Genomic DNA, 14,992 nt, shown 5'->3' with positions numbered 1-14,992 from the left:
TTTCACGACGTCTTTACACAAAAGGAATGATTTCCAGCTTCCTGGATTGATAATTTGTGTGTCCTCTTTGCTGTAGGTCTTTGCCACACACTGTATGCCATATTCACACCTTGGCAGGCTGCTAAGTGTGAGCAGGACTGTCACTGAACCTTGTCACTTAAGAGGACTGTATATATAGATGAGATCAGGTGGCATTGGTTAAATTTGGATCTAAATTTTCCCAGAGTTCAGAGGGTATTTAGATCTAGCTTTTAGGTATGGGACTGTCTCTGTTACTGATTTGTGTATGTATATATTCCTGGGGTTTAATTTGAATATTGTTCAGGGGTTTAGTTTCACTCCGTTACACTGATATACTAAGAAAAAAGATTTGATTTTAATGATGATTTGTAGAAAAGATATTTGTTCCCGTTAAGTGTTGGATCAAGATTAGATTAATTGGAGTGCTTTGTGAACAAACTGCCTATGAATCAAGGATTCACCATGTCACCCAATCCTATTTAAATATGTGAAGTTTAAGAACAGGCACTTGGATCGTGAATGAAACTGCATGCACTGAGTCGCGTGCAAGCAAATGGAACCCTGGCACAGGCAAGGAATTTAGCAGAACTGGCCACACAAATGTCAGGGAGGAAGAAAGATTGAGGCCTGGGTGGGAAAGGAGATTGCAGCATCGTTGAAACTGGCTCTCAACCAGAAGGAAATAATGTGTCTGGTATATCTTTCCTCCCACACTAGAGGTGAAACAGAAGTGGATTGAGATCCATAGATGATATCCTGGACTCATTAACAACTTGATTATAAATAGGGCAAGGACTGCTAAGTACAACATCCTCTCACGATTCTGATAATCCATATGAGAAGATGGATAAGGCAAAGGATAACTAAAATGTCTTACTGAATGAGCTATGCTTTATCAGATCTTCCTCGCTGAAACTCCACTGATAAAGCCATCCCTGTACCACTGGATATATTAAGTGCCATAGCTGGATGAATAGTTAAAGGATGTCCTTCATTCTGTGTAAATAATTGCATGTGCAGGTAATGCTATATGGTCTTCTAAGTACCAAAGTTTCACCCACAAATCAGTTTACTTGAAAGTCCAAGGAACTTTACTTATCTCTGAAAATTGACAGGCAGTATAGAGCAGTGGATAGAACACTGGACTAGGAGTCAGGAGATATGTGTTCTGGTTAAACATCTTCCATGAAGAGCTCTGATGGATTGTAGCTTAATGAGGCCACTAGCGGTGTCTTCTGCTCTTTTCTGGTCATAGGAAGTATAGTTTGCTATAATAACTCTTTTTAATCCAATAGTAACATTAATTTAAAAAGCTGATTTTTCTCCCTTCCTCTCTCTGTCTATCCCTTTCATCTTTCTTTTACTCCCTCCCTTCCTCTTTTCTGAGTTGGTCAAGTAGCAGGAAGTAGAAGAAATAAGCCAAGTTTCTTATAATATATATTTATACTACTGTGGGGGCCCAAATCAAAATTCTGGGAACTTTGCTGCTCGGCCCTGTAGTGTCCCTCATGATAGAAGAGACAGGATTAGTTTCTAATGAATATAATGGGGATTCTTTACTGAGGTTTATGGATTCAGACAGGCCCAATGGTTCTCCCTGACTCTCTAGCTCTTACACTAACACTAGAGTTGGTTGAAATGTTCAGAACTTTGAGTTTTTGATTCATTTCTTTTCTTGAATCATCACACAGGGTTTCACTGAGGTATGATTCAGACTCAGAAGTTATAGTACAGAAGGCTGGCTACATTACAGCTCCTGTTTCTATGATGAGCCCAATCAAATCCCATGATCTGAAGCACTCTTAAATTGGGATCTTATTACCCAATTACCTGTGATACTGTCAGTTCAGATGCTACTTTGTCAGTATGAAATTGGAGGCAATGGCTTGTAACATTGGCTTAATGATTGTAAAAAAAACACCCTTGTGTTTATAAGATATTCCGATTCTTTATAGGATTGTTAACCCAGTCTTACATCAGCAGGAAGGAAACTTGCAAGTCACTTCACTTCCCCATGCCTTAGTTCCCCATCTGTGAAATGGGGCTAATAATAGTGACCTTCCTTCACCAGGAGGATAATTAACATTTGCACATTACAGAAGTGCTATTTAAATGTGAATGATAATAAATGGGTTCCCAAACTGCCAGAGTCACACGTTACAGTAATTGGTTATCAAGCTAACCAGTTGATTTAATTGCAATTTAAAACTTTAGTTCCTTTTACACTTTTTTCATGGAGAGACTGGCTCCTTCCCTTTTGAACTCTTAGATGGCTGGGTAGGAAACAACATTTAAAGTAGTTCTTGGAAGAGGTGATGGAACTGTTAATGAAGAACCACCCTCGGATATTTGGGATCTTTAGTTCCATCTGCATCCCAGGAGTCCAGGAAATCTTGCAGACTCCTTGTAGTTTGATATTAGAGCTGAAATCTCCTGAGAATAGGATTTTGGTTCCTGAATGGAAGTACCATAAAAATAGCCTTTCTTGAGATGTTTTCATCCTTCTTGGCATCAAGAGGATTCTTTGCATATTTAAAGATAGGCATGTGCTTAAGGACTTTGCTGAATTGAAGCCTTATTAAGCACCATCCATATACTTTCCACCATTAAGAGGACATTCCAGTCTTTGCCTCAACGAATTTAGAGTAATGGCATTAAAATTGTAGTGTAATTTAGATGAAGTGGGTATTCACCCACGAAAGCTCATGCTCCAATACGTCTGTTCGTCCATAAGGATTCTTTGCTGCTTTTACAGATCCAGACTAACACGGCTACCCCTCTGATGCTTAGACAGACAGTATAGTATAGACAGACAATGCCGTGGATGTGATTGGAAGAAGTTTCAATCTCATCAGAGGCACAGAAATGAAATAAATCCCTCATTAATTAAAATAAATTGGTTAATATTTGCACACTTGTAAATGTAAACCCCTCTATAGACATTTCACATGCACAAAATCAATAATTCAATTCTGGGCTATTTCATAACTCTAAAAATTCCCCTTTGGGGTGGGGGGAGGGGAAAGGCAGTGCAAAATGGTGTTTTGCATCAGGATATGTGGAAATTTGGTGTATTGCATGTTTTGATGTGAAAGTTTAATTTTTGCTTGAACATAACTTGAATTTTGTAATTCAAAATTTCAGAAGTTTCTGGATTTTCATTCAAAATAGGAGATTCTTAAAATAACATTTGTTTTTATTATTTTATAACATAAATATCAGCATTACATTCAAGTATTCATGGATGAATACTTGAATTTCACTAATTATTAGATTAATGCTACTACATGAAGATAAATTACATTCTAGAAGGAGCAAAAGGCTAGTGTAACCTCTAAACAGTTTCTACAAGGGCCATTGGCAGTTCATGGAGGAAAATATTATCATAAACAATCTCAGATTCCTGAAATTATTGGCCCTACAGGAATTATATTGTATCATAAAGAATAATTACACAATTTTCTCCTGATTGGAGCGGTTAAGTGACTGGCTGACTGTGCTTAATTTAGCATGTTTAAACAAAACATAAGCACTAAGAAGATAAAAGAACAATAAAGAATGGTCAAAAATAATATTTATCCAACTAACATCTGTAAAATTAGGATCTCACAAGAGGAAAAGAAACCTAAATATTTGCCAGAGAGACTAGACTAATAGATTGCAGCAGCTTAATTTTGATCCAACAAACGAATTTAGTCACAGAACCATATCCCCAATTTAAAAAGTTTCCCAGCACTATGAAACACAGAAATAAGGATGAATGGGTGGAATCCTCATATATACACTATTTGTTCAGCTCCTTCATGCATTGTTGGATAATTGGGCAGTTATGCCTAGAATTTATTGTTTAGTACTTTTACAAGACCCAAAAGTGTTCTAGGTGTTTTAATACCCACATGCACACACACATACAAAGATCTGTCTAAATAGGTTAGTAAGTATGGCCCCTTGTCTCATTTGTGTGTGTGTGTGCAGGGGCGGCTCTAGGCATTTTGCCGCCCCAAGCACGGCAGGCAGGCTGCCTTTGGCGGCTTGTCTGCGGAGGGTCCGCTGGTCCCGCGGCTTCGGCGGACCTCCCGCAGGCGTGCCTGGGCCTGGAGCCGCCCCTGTGTGTGTGTGTGTGTGTGTGTGTGTGCATATATATATATATCTCTCTCAGAGAAGAGATCAGCTTGCAAAGGTATTTTGGTACCTAAAGATACAGATAGGAGTTCTGGGATTTGCCAAAATGCCTGAGTTAAACACCCAAGTCTTGTTAACTTTCAGTGGGAGTTAGGCACCTAACCTGCTTAGATGTTTTTATAAATTTCACTAGGTATTTATCTTCATCTTTAGGCACTTAAACAGACCTTTGCAAATCTGATTGAAATACCTTGCCATAAGCATTTCCAGGCTAAGTGTCAGACATGCCATAGCAAGTAAAAGCAACAAAATGGGGTGGACTGAGGGTAGGATAACATTTTCAGTCATAAAACCATGGATCCCACTGTTACTTATCAAACGATATATTCGTCAGTAACTAATGATACAAACAGCTGACCGCCCACAGAGTGCCTTGTTGAATCGGGGCCTATATACCAAACCCATTAGTCAGTGCCCATCTTGATAGTTGTGTCACATTTTGTTTGTTTGTTCTGTATTAACTCATTTCTGGCAGGTGGCTCAGCAGACATGAGAATATAGGAAGGACTTTTTAAGAGGGTGGCTTGGCAAACAGGGCTGGTGTGGGCACCCCACGGGAAGGAGGCAGCACAGAGAAAAGCATAGGCAGGAGGAAGAGAAAGAAATGATGAAAGAAGTGCTGAGGCTAGTGTTGGTAGAGCAGAGGAGAATATCAGGAAAGACCAGGATATTTTGTCCATCTGTAATTATATTTTAATGGTTCTCACAGGATCAGGATACTTTCATAAATTTACAAGAGACTGCAACACCTTCACACACAGGAGTTGTTGAATTTTGTGACTGCTTCTCGTAACCCTCATGGCAGGACACAAAAAGTGCTAACAACCTGCACCAAGCCTTTCCTACTATAGTACATAAAATTCTCAACGCATGCCGGTTAAAGGGCATGCTTCAGGAATACCCAGTCACCATTTCCAGGTCCCTGTGGTTAACACCAGTTTTACACTTCTCCCTCTGGTGGGGATATTATGGATTATCCTTGGACCCAATCCTGCAAGTTACCTTGTCTCCTGTGAGTTGCAGAGCTTCCTGACTCCTAGGTAAGATCAGGCCCCTTATAACAAAACTCTAATCTGGTACGACCAGTCTGGTTGTCCACTGAAAATATTTTGTCCTCCTAAACTAATGTAGGCTTTCCATTGGCCAGTTGAAAATTCACGGGTCCTGATTCCCCTTTAACTTGCACTGGTGTAAATCAGAAAGAATTCCACTGAGGTTGTCAGAGTAAGTGAGAAGAAAACCAGGCACCACTGGATGAGATTTTCAGGAATTTCTAGATGACTTGGCACAAGTCCCATCGACTTTTAGTGTGGCCTATACTCTTAAGTGTACAGCTAGTCCGGAATGTTTCAGGGAGTCATTTTTTACTGAAAACTGGGGAGTCATCAATATTTATACTGTTCCTGGAACAGGGTTGGATTGGATGAATTTCCCAACTTGAAAAAAAAATGACATTTTTGAATGAAAAAATTTCCAGTTCAAAATGACTTTTTGCTTTGAAATTTAAACTTAAAAAAAAAGTTAATAAAGAACAACATGTCAGGATCAAATTGAAATGTTATTTTGAAATTATCAAAACAAAGCATTTTGATTGGCCTGATTTTTTTTTTTGTCAGTTTGTGAATATTTTAGAGAATTTGACTTTTTGTCCTGGTTTAAGATGGAGAAAAAATTAGAATTCTCAAAAATATTCACAGGACAGAAAATGTTTTTCCTGCTCAGCTGTCCTTATAAACCTCTTAGGTGCTTTTGAATATTCCATGCGTTATCTATAGCTATCAAAAGCAGCCTTTATTTTTTAAATCTGAAATGCCCAATGTGAATTTCTTGTTGCAAAAGCAGTTCCTTTGATTCGCCCAACTTGCCTGAGCATGAGTTGCAAAGATATTGTTGCATTAAAGCATTCTTGACTCAATTGTTGGATTCTATGTAAAAAATCCCATAAGCCTGGCAGAACAACTTGTAAATCAGTGCTGGGGAGGTGGCGAAGCATGCAAATACCAACACACAGGAATCTGAAGGGCAGAAATATGACTCGACAGCAGATGTAGTCAAAACTGGCAATTGACTTAATGATTATGTCCCCGCATAGGATGGACCTGTAGCTAGTGATCAGTTAAATCCAAGAACCCTCGATCACTAGTTAACAAAAAAGGATTGTCACTCGGATTTTATCAGACATTGGCACCTATATATTATAAAGGGCTATTCTTCATTATTACTATTTCTGATCCAAATACTCCTCACTAGGTCAATGAGTTTCATGCGCTCATGTTCCATAGAGAGATGAGCTAGAGCCAAAAAGGGTCCAATCCCATAAGGAGTTGAGCACCTGCTGTCAGCTGCAGAGCACTCTTGGCTTCCATTCGTAAGAGAAACTGACAAGCTTTGGGACAAAAGGCAAAAAGAGATTCACAGATGTAAGCCCAGTTCTGAAATTTTACGAATGGCCCTTGTCTCTATAATGAGCTGAATGAAAGGCCCAGGTCTTAGCATTCCTGATCTAAGAGGGAATTCATAACCTGCTTCTGCTCCTGCAGCTGGAGCCCTTAAATGTGTCCGAACTGTCCCCAGTTCTTGTCTGCAAAGCATTCTCTCTTTTCTCCTTCATATGCATCCTTAAAGACCAGTCCTTCCATGCCATGAACCACTCCTATGTTTGTCTCCTCACCCTTCTTCAGCTTCCCTGACTTGAATCATTTCCTGTGCTTCTGTCTTGTCTGATTATCTCATCTAAACCAGATTAGATGGTGCTGGGGGTAGAGGTGGCTCGGCTTTGTAAAGTGCCCAATATACATAATATACAATGTAAAGGCCTAGCCATAGTAACTTATGATCTGAGTCTACACACTGAACCTTTTTGAGATTTCCCCCCTCACTTTTCTTAAGGCTTGATTTTCAGAACACCAGGAGTGCAGGCCATACACAAAAATGCAAGTGCATGTCTAACTTCTGCATGCGGTTACTATGACTGCACAAAGTAACCATTCCAGCTGGGGTTAGGGTGTGCAAATACTCTGTATGCACAGCCATGGTAAATGGAGTGCAAACGGATGCACATACCTGCTCATTTTTGCAGCCTGCTCTGCGCTTCTGCCTTTAAAGAATCAGGCCTTTAATATTCATGTATAACAAAGGAAAGGCAAACTTTCCCTTATGAATGTCAAATCACTGGGCACTGCTTTGATTTTGGTCAACATGCAGGGTGTTACTTGACTGGAAATGATCTGCTTACTGGAAACAAGCCACTTACTGGTCCTAAATACACATGCTGATGTGCTCTTTCTAGAAGAGCTGCTGAGCAAACCTGTCTCTCTGTTGCCCTGTCCTTCTCTTTCCTAGGCAGGTTGGATGGCCCTGCTCAGTGGAACCAGGAAAGGTGTGGTGTGAGCCCAAGGGTAGAAGTTGATAAAATCAGAATGACTGAATTATTGGGTGCAGGAGAATTAACTCATGAAAAATTACAACAAATAATTTGCATCCCCTCCTGGAGCACTTCAGTCTCAAAAGTGCGTATCTCAGAGACGTAGCTCTGCCTCTGTGCTAAGTCTAAACCTGATCTGGTTTAGATTCCAGAATCATGAAGGGGACTGAAATCCTTTCTTGAGCCAAAACAAGCCAGGCCACTTTCTGCCTTCAGTGAGGCTATTACTCAACCTTTAATGTGGTTGGGTTTGTTATATAGGTCACTTGGGAAGTAGTTGAAAGCTCCTTTGTCCATGACGAATCTGGTGTTGTAACAAAGCCTTTGCTATGTCTGGTAGCACTAACTGAGAGGATTTTCTGATGTAGCTGGAGAACCCTTTGCCTTGTCGCTGTGATTGAGTCCCTGCCTAAAGAGGGAACCAAAGTGCAGATTTTTTCATCTTTCAAATATGCTGGTTGGTGACCTATTTTCTGTTCCCATACATGAGTTTGTAAATAGCACACCCAGCCTCCACAAATCTGTGTTTATCTCAAAGGAATAAAAGGCTCAGTTCCTTTTCTGAGGGTCCCATATGAAGGTTTCAGCACTGCTAAATAGGATTCCAACCCCCTCACTGTGGAGGTTCTGCTGTGGTCAGTGTCTTTTCAATGACTTGTCATTGTTCAATGCTGTGTTATTAATTGGCTGTCAGTCTGAGTGTCCTGTATTAGGCTTTAGATTACTGGGGAGAGTCAGAGGGCATGCCCCTACTAAACCATGGAGTGAGATTGCAGCTCATATAGACAAACCTGAGCTAGGTTTAATCTAGATTGGGTATGGGGAGCAGTTCCCAGGTTTCCTGTTAGGCAAGGCAGGCCAAGACCCTTGCTCCAAGCAAATCCCAAACCACATTTTCTCCACAGTCCCAGAAACCCTCCCTGATTCTTGGATATGTGATTCCATGAGATTCACTTCACCTGCTGCAGGAAATTGTGCCCACTTTCCAGACATTTGCTTCCTATGCTCATCCTTTGAAGAGAAGGATAAGTGGCAATGAGAGGTTTGAGGCTGCCATTAAGGGGAAATGAAAGAATAATTAGTTTATTTACCTTCACTACTTCAGGGAAATTAAGGGTTAAATATTTGTGTTAAACTAATGTACATTTAGTGATTTTTCCCCCCTCTAGTTTTCTCTTTACCTAACATAGCTGAAAGCCCCACTTCAGTCCTGGTTGCTGGCTTGTCTTTGCTAACCCCATGGGGCCCTCACCTTGAAAAGTGCTGTGATAAATTGCTCAGAACTATCAGCTAGAAACCCAAGCATGGATTGTGTGATTGACTGCTCTTTCCTCCCTTTTCCCAGCTTCACCAGAAAGAAAAGAGGTCATGTTGCACGTGAGCACCACCATAGACTGCCTGAGGCATGGGCTGGGAAGCGTTGCAATAGGAAATCCTAATTGAAACCAGGACTGGGTTGACCTCATTACAGCAGGATCTGACAGGAAAAACAGCTCTGATCCCAAGACTCCTTTCCTGTTTTTGGAGTGAGTATTAGGATCTACCATTTTATGCATCCATCCATCCATCCTTCACTATGGAGGAGTTGATTTATTTATACATTGGAAACTGCTCTTATTTTGCACTCTGCTTCCAACTTTGGTGTAGAACTGCGCTACATGTGAAAGCTGCTTTACAAACATACAGCTGACGCTTGTTGAAATCTTGAGAACAAAAGGAAGGAGAGTGTTCCCTTCTCTTCTAAGGGGAAACAGTCGAATGCAAAGAGATAGTTTACATGCTTGGTAGTGGTTAGAGCTGGTCAGTTTAGAAATTTACATTTAGTTTTACTTTATTGCTCCAGACTGAATTTATTTTTTATTTAAAAAAGGAAACTTTTTTCAATGTTTTGAGTGGCTTTTCCACCTATTCTAATGAACAAAATATAGATCTATCCATCACCAACCCTGACTCCAGGTCAGGTTGTCGGTGCTCAAGTTTGTTCCCATCTGATGGCTGTTTGATGGGCTACATGAGAGGAGATGGTGGGTCTTAGTACATTTCCTAAAGTGGGAAACCATCCATGCTATTAGGAAAAACCTCTACCAGTTGCACTGAGTGAATCCTTTAGTGGCAATGTCAACATGGAAACTGGAGACTGAACTTATCTCCAGAGCAGGGTTGAGATGCACTAGCAGACTGTTCAGAGTAAGCTTGCTTTGCAGCTGCCCAAGTTGTACCCAAGCAGCAGACTCCACTCTCCAACACCATCAATTTGGCCCTGAGACTAGAACAACCTATTAAACAATAGAGGGAAGTGTTTGTCTACATTAGACCTTCCTTAAGAGCCTGTTTGAGGGCAGAATTTGGTTATTAGAGCATTTGAGTCCAGGAGCAGTACAATTAGGGCGGAAGTATTTAATTTGTGAGCATTTTGATCAGTTCAGTAAGCTGCTCCAAAAATATTGGAGGCCGGGAGAGAAATCAAAGTCTTTCAACTTGTTAAAAGGTTGGAGTTTTCACTGCAATTTGGGAAAAAACCCTAAAGGATTAAGAATCACTCATTTAGTGCAGATATTTAAAATGGTGACTGACCAAAATTAATTTTGCACTCCCATAGAGCTAGATTTTTGAAATATGATCTTTGTAAACACATTCTTCATGTGCAGCTCAATACAGGTCAAATGCCATTTGACTCTTCCACTATAAGCCACCCAAAAGGTCATCCAATTAGGTTATTGGATTTTGACCACTCAAGGGTCCTTTTCAGCTAGAAGCTTGAAATTTGATTCACTCTTGCCTTATTTTAGGTTATGAATTGCTGATCCTTCCATCTGTCTCTCCCCTTGGTGTCTCTTGTCTTCTATTGGAATTGTAAGCTTTTGGGGGAAGGGTCCCTCTTTTTGTTCTGTTTGTTCAGTGCCTAGCAGGAGGAGGCCTGGTCTGTGAGTGGGGCTCTTAAATGCTACTGCAATACAATAGAAAGCAGGAAAGAGCTACAGAAAAACCAAGTGTTACCTTTATGTAATATAGGTCACTAAAGGCCATCAAATGAACAATTTTAAAATAATTTAATACATATAAAGGTCACAATAGGAAAGAAAGATCAGCTGGGTAAACTAAAGTTATGAGGTCACTAGTTCTACTTACCAAACTAACCAGTGTCCTAAACTACCACACCAGGATATATCTGATATATACACTCATTGTTACCTGAAACAATCAACTGGGTCACTAACCTAGACATCTATTGTGTTAGTTTAGATGAAATATATGGGCTTAAAAGGTATTAGCACAACCTGCTCACTGTCCAACATTAAGCAGCATCAAAGGAGCTCTGGAGTTTTGTATACAGACACATGAGCCTGCTTAGTACCACAGCAAACACCATAAAAAAATCCTTAGCCTTTTAATAAAGAAAAGGGAAAACAGTTAAAATGAAAGCTTTAATATTTGACATTTCAAATGTTTTAACATCCCTTGTTCCCTTTTGCTGGAGAGAGTTTTTAGAGGGGGGAGAAAGACTTGACAGTATCTAAGATGGTAATAACTGTCCTTTTGAGGAAAAGAAGTTGCTGAGATGACCTGGAGCTGCTACTGTTATTAAAGTCCAATCCTGCTTAATCCTGGGTGGTGTTTGGGATTCAGCTCTAGTCGGTAGAGGCAGCAGTGTCATCTGGGTCCCTCTCTCTGGTCTGGACTTCTCTCAGGATGAGCATAACAAAGGCTTGGGGTCCCAGGAGATGGTGGGGTGACAGCCATGATGGTGAAGCTTGCTCCAGTAGCCCTTTTTCCTCCCTCAACTTTCTTCAAGGACCCTAGAAGGGAGTGATGGGTGAAACAGATTTTATTGGTAGATCAGGATAGCCTTGTTTGACACCACTTTGGGTTCTAATTCTAGTTCCACTTTTATTTGCCAAGCATGACCTTAATACAGGCAAGTTCTATCAAGAGGCCTTTCTGTTTGGACTAATTCAGTCTGTCTCCATTTTCGTACCTTTCCCCCCCCCCCCCCTCCACACACACACACCCCTCAACATTTAAAATAAAATAAATGTAGGTTATTGTGACTGCCTAGGGACTTAATTGTGAGCTCAGCTGTAAAAAGTAAGGTAAATGTGTAGGCCCAATTATCACAACTATGGCTATTAAGCCCTATGAAAGGAATTCACAAATATGTTCCAAGAGCTTGGTAAGGTGGAGAAAAGGACTGCTGCTTTTCAGTAGCATGAGAGGAAAAGGTTTGCTCTGAATAGGTAGTGAGGAAAGACAGTGAATGATATGTCTAATGACAGCATGCTGGCTTCTTTAGCCAACAGTGACTACATGGGGTTCATTGGCAAGGTGGAGATATAACCCAAGTAGTTACAACACCAAGCTGAGGTTTGAGTTTCTCTGTGACCATGGGCAAATGGCTGTCTCTCCATACTTAGGTTTCCCCTCCTCTATAAAATGAGTATCCTATTGGAGGTGTTACAAGGCATAATTAAGGCCAAATTCTATCCTCAGATAAATGCATTCATTTCCCATTGATGCTATGGGGAGCTGCATGGACATACAAGTGTCAAATGTGACCCTAAATGGTTGTAAGGCATTTTGAGTTCAAGATGCAAATTACTAACCTTATAAATAAAAGACAGGTTATCAATATTATTGATATTTTTTATTGTGTACAGTGCTTTGAACATACACACTTTAAACTACAGTAATGGCCCAAAACACATTATACAGTAGGAGTATTGTGGTTTTGGATCTTTCCTAATGATATTACTAATAAAATAGCACTGTACAAGACCAGATAAAACTCCTATTGGGAGTAACACTAGTGACAAGAACCGATTCCACAGGCCTGCTAGAAAATGCAAATCTGTTTCTGCCAGAAGGCTCTCATTTTCAGTGGATGGGGGAAAAAGGTATTTTCATTGCCAGAAATGGTCAATCTCCAATTAAGTTAAATTTAATTCAATGTTTTTACTGGGGATGTGTGCAATCCCACTGGTTTGCCTCAAAACATGGTTGTTAGGAATTCCCCCTTATGTTGCAGAGGGACTCCCTCTTCAATTCTGTGAAAGATGGTTCTCTTTTGACATCACATCAATCCCCTGTTAGACACTGGAGCAGGGTGGTTGCTGTCTATGGCATGCAAGGAGAAGGCTATTAATAGAACACACTGCTCTTAAAATACACCCAGGGAACCTGATTATATCTTAGTGCTGTAAATCCTTTTGAGGTGTATATCAGAACAGATGTAGGAGGTGGTAAGGATATACTAAGAGCCTTGAGTGTTGTCCTGAATACCAAGCAGTCAAAATTCCCACACAACACCCCTCCCCCTTGCTCTTAACAGCCTGGTGTGAAAGTGACAGGATATCACTTTTGATGGAAAATAGGGTTTGACTAAATGAAAGTTTCTGTAGAAAAATTTGTCCATGGAAAACTTTGGTCAAAAAAAGTTTATTTAGTGTGGGATTTATTATTTAACAGAATATTGAAATGGAAAATTGTTTTCATTGAAATTCTCAACAGGGAAATTAAATTGGAAAAAATTCCAACTAGCTCTACTTTTTTGCTATGTGCGCCCTTCTCCAACTTTATTCCCGCTAGTAGCAAGAGTAATTGGGCAGCTGTGCCCCAGGTTTTTCTTTAATGTACAAAATGTTTCCTTGTCTTCATCATGCTTGTTCCTTAAACACTGTCAAAAGGAATTTTATAGTCAATGATTGATTATTTGTATAGCAAGAGGAGAAGAATAAATAGCAAGTACATGCATATAATCCAAGCATTCTGACTGCATGAATGATTGGATATTAACTCCTTTAAACTGGTGGGAGTTGACAGTCACACCTTGTGCCATTGGAATGCAATTTTCTCATCAGGTTTAATAAGGTCACAGATTTGACCTCTCACCTCATTTTTACTAGGTATTCATGATCATGTGGGTATTATCTAACTACATCCATATTTGTATATGGAGATCTAGGTCTGTAGCAAATATACAGAAGTCTAATAGAATGGTATTGCTTTACCAGGCTATAACAAATCAGTGCAACTCCTTTTCCAAAAGTCAATAAATTTACTACTTGTATTGCCATAGCCTGTAAGAGCTCTTACAGGCCAGGACCCCATTGTGCTAGGTGATGTACATGCAGAGAATAATAAGATGGTCACTGCCCTTAAATAATTAGTCTAAATAGTGTGTGTGTAAAAAATAGAAATAGAGGAACCAAGTTCAGGTCATAAATTACAAACAAATGTAATGAAACTGCCTGTAGAACTCCTGCCACCTCCTGATTGAGTTTGAATATACTCATTCTCTGAGGGTATGTCTACACTGCAGTAGGGGGTGTGATTGGAGCTTTAATAGGCATACCCACACTAGCTCTAATTTAGCTATACCACTAAACGTATCAGTGAAGATGCAGCAGTGTGGGCTTCAACATGGGCTGTACAAGCCCACCTGGTCCCCCAGGTGGATATTTGCTTTGCTAACCTGCACTGAAATGTAAGACACTGTCTTCACTATTTTTAGCAAGCTACCTAGATTAAGCTGGCTCAGGTACATCTACATGAGCTGCAAATCACACCTCTGATTGCAGCATAGACATACCCTAAATGAAAGCCACCAGTGAGAATGATCTGTTGGAAATACAGGCCTGAAGTTCTGTTTCTGCACAACACAGATTTAGCAGGGGAAGAGATTTTTCCTTCATTGTCCCACCAGCGTACCTTAACCTTCATCTTGGAGAGTGTACTTCTGGGGCTGAGGGGGGCAGAGATCCACTTTCCAACCCTATTCAGTCCATAGCATCTCTGCTGACACTGCCAAAAATGTCATTAGTGCTAAAATTGATGATGGGTATATGATATTGATGTGTCCAATGCCAGATACCCAGCTTCCCTCCAACTTCCTTCACACAGGCCCCCAGATGGTAAAAACTTAGTCAATCCCTGCCCTAAACCAGTGGCCTAGATACAGTTGACCTTAACACAGGTGACTACAACCTATTACCAGTTCCCCAAGCCACCTCATACTCCCTCCTGTTTTCTTTTTGGGGAGGTGGGAGTGCTGATGTTCCACTAATCTACCATGAGACCCTTTCCCCTGCTTTTACCTTGTCCAGCCCTGTAGACATTTTTAACTTTAATTGAATGACTTCAAGCAGGGACAGAGCCCTGCAGCTGATAGCCATTAGTAAATCACACTTTGGCTATAATTAAGCAACATGAGGCTCTCCAAAGCCAATGTTTTATATCCTCTCTCACTTCTTTTAAAGTAATGACTCACTGTATTTTGTTACAGTATGCAAGGAATCTATTTTTATATAGCATCATCTGCACAGTGTAACATGCTTTGTGCATATACCATGCTGGAGACAAACATGCAAG

General features: G+C 40.3%; 1 protein-coding gene across 1 annotated transcript in view; it reads left to right on the top strand.

The window, feature by feature from the left end:
- SCN3B (sodium voltage-gated channel beta subunit 3) overlaps window positions 1-14,992 on the top strand; it is a 125,497-nt gene that overhangs the window by 80,921 nt on the left and 29,584 nt on the right. The window contains exon 4 of the mRNA XM_044996792.1: window positions 8,973-9,153. The gene's annotated coding sequence lies outside the window, so the exon portion shown is untranslated. The remainder of the gene's footprint in view (window positions 1-8,972; window positions 9,154-14,992) is intronic.

The sequence above is a fragment of the Mauremys mutica genome, chromosome 22 (genome assembly GCF_020497125.1).
Source record: "Mauremys mutica isolate MM-2020 ecotype Southern chromosome 22, ASM2049712v1, whole genome shotgun sequence".
Taxonomy (NCBI): domain Eukaryota; kingdom Metazoa; phylum Chordata; order Testudines; family Geoemydidae; genus Mauremys; species Mauremys mutica.
The sequence above is the reverse complement of the archived record's forward strand: the minus strand, read 5'-3'. Positions and strand labels throughout refer to the sequence as shown.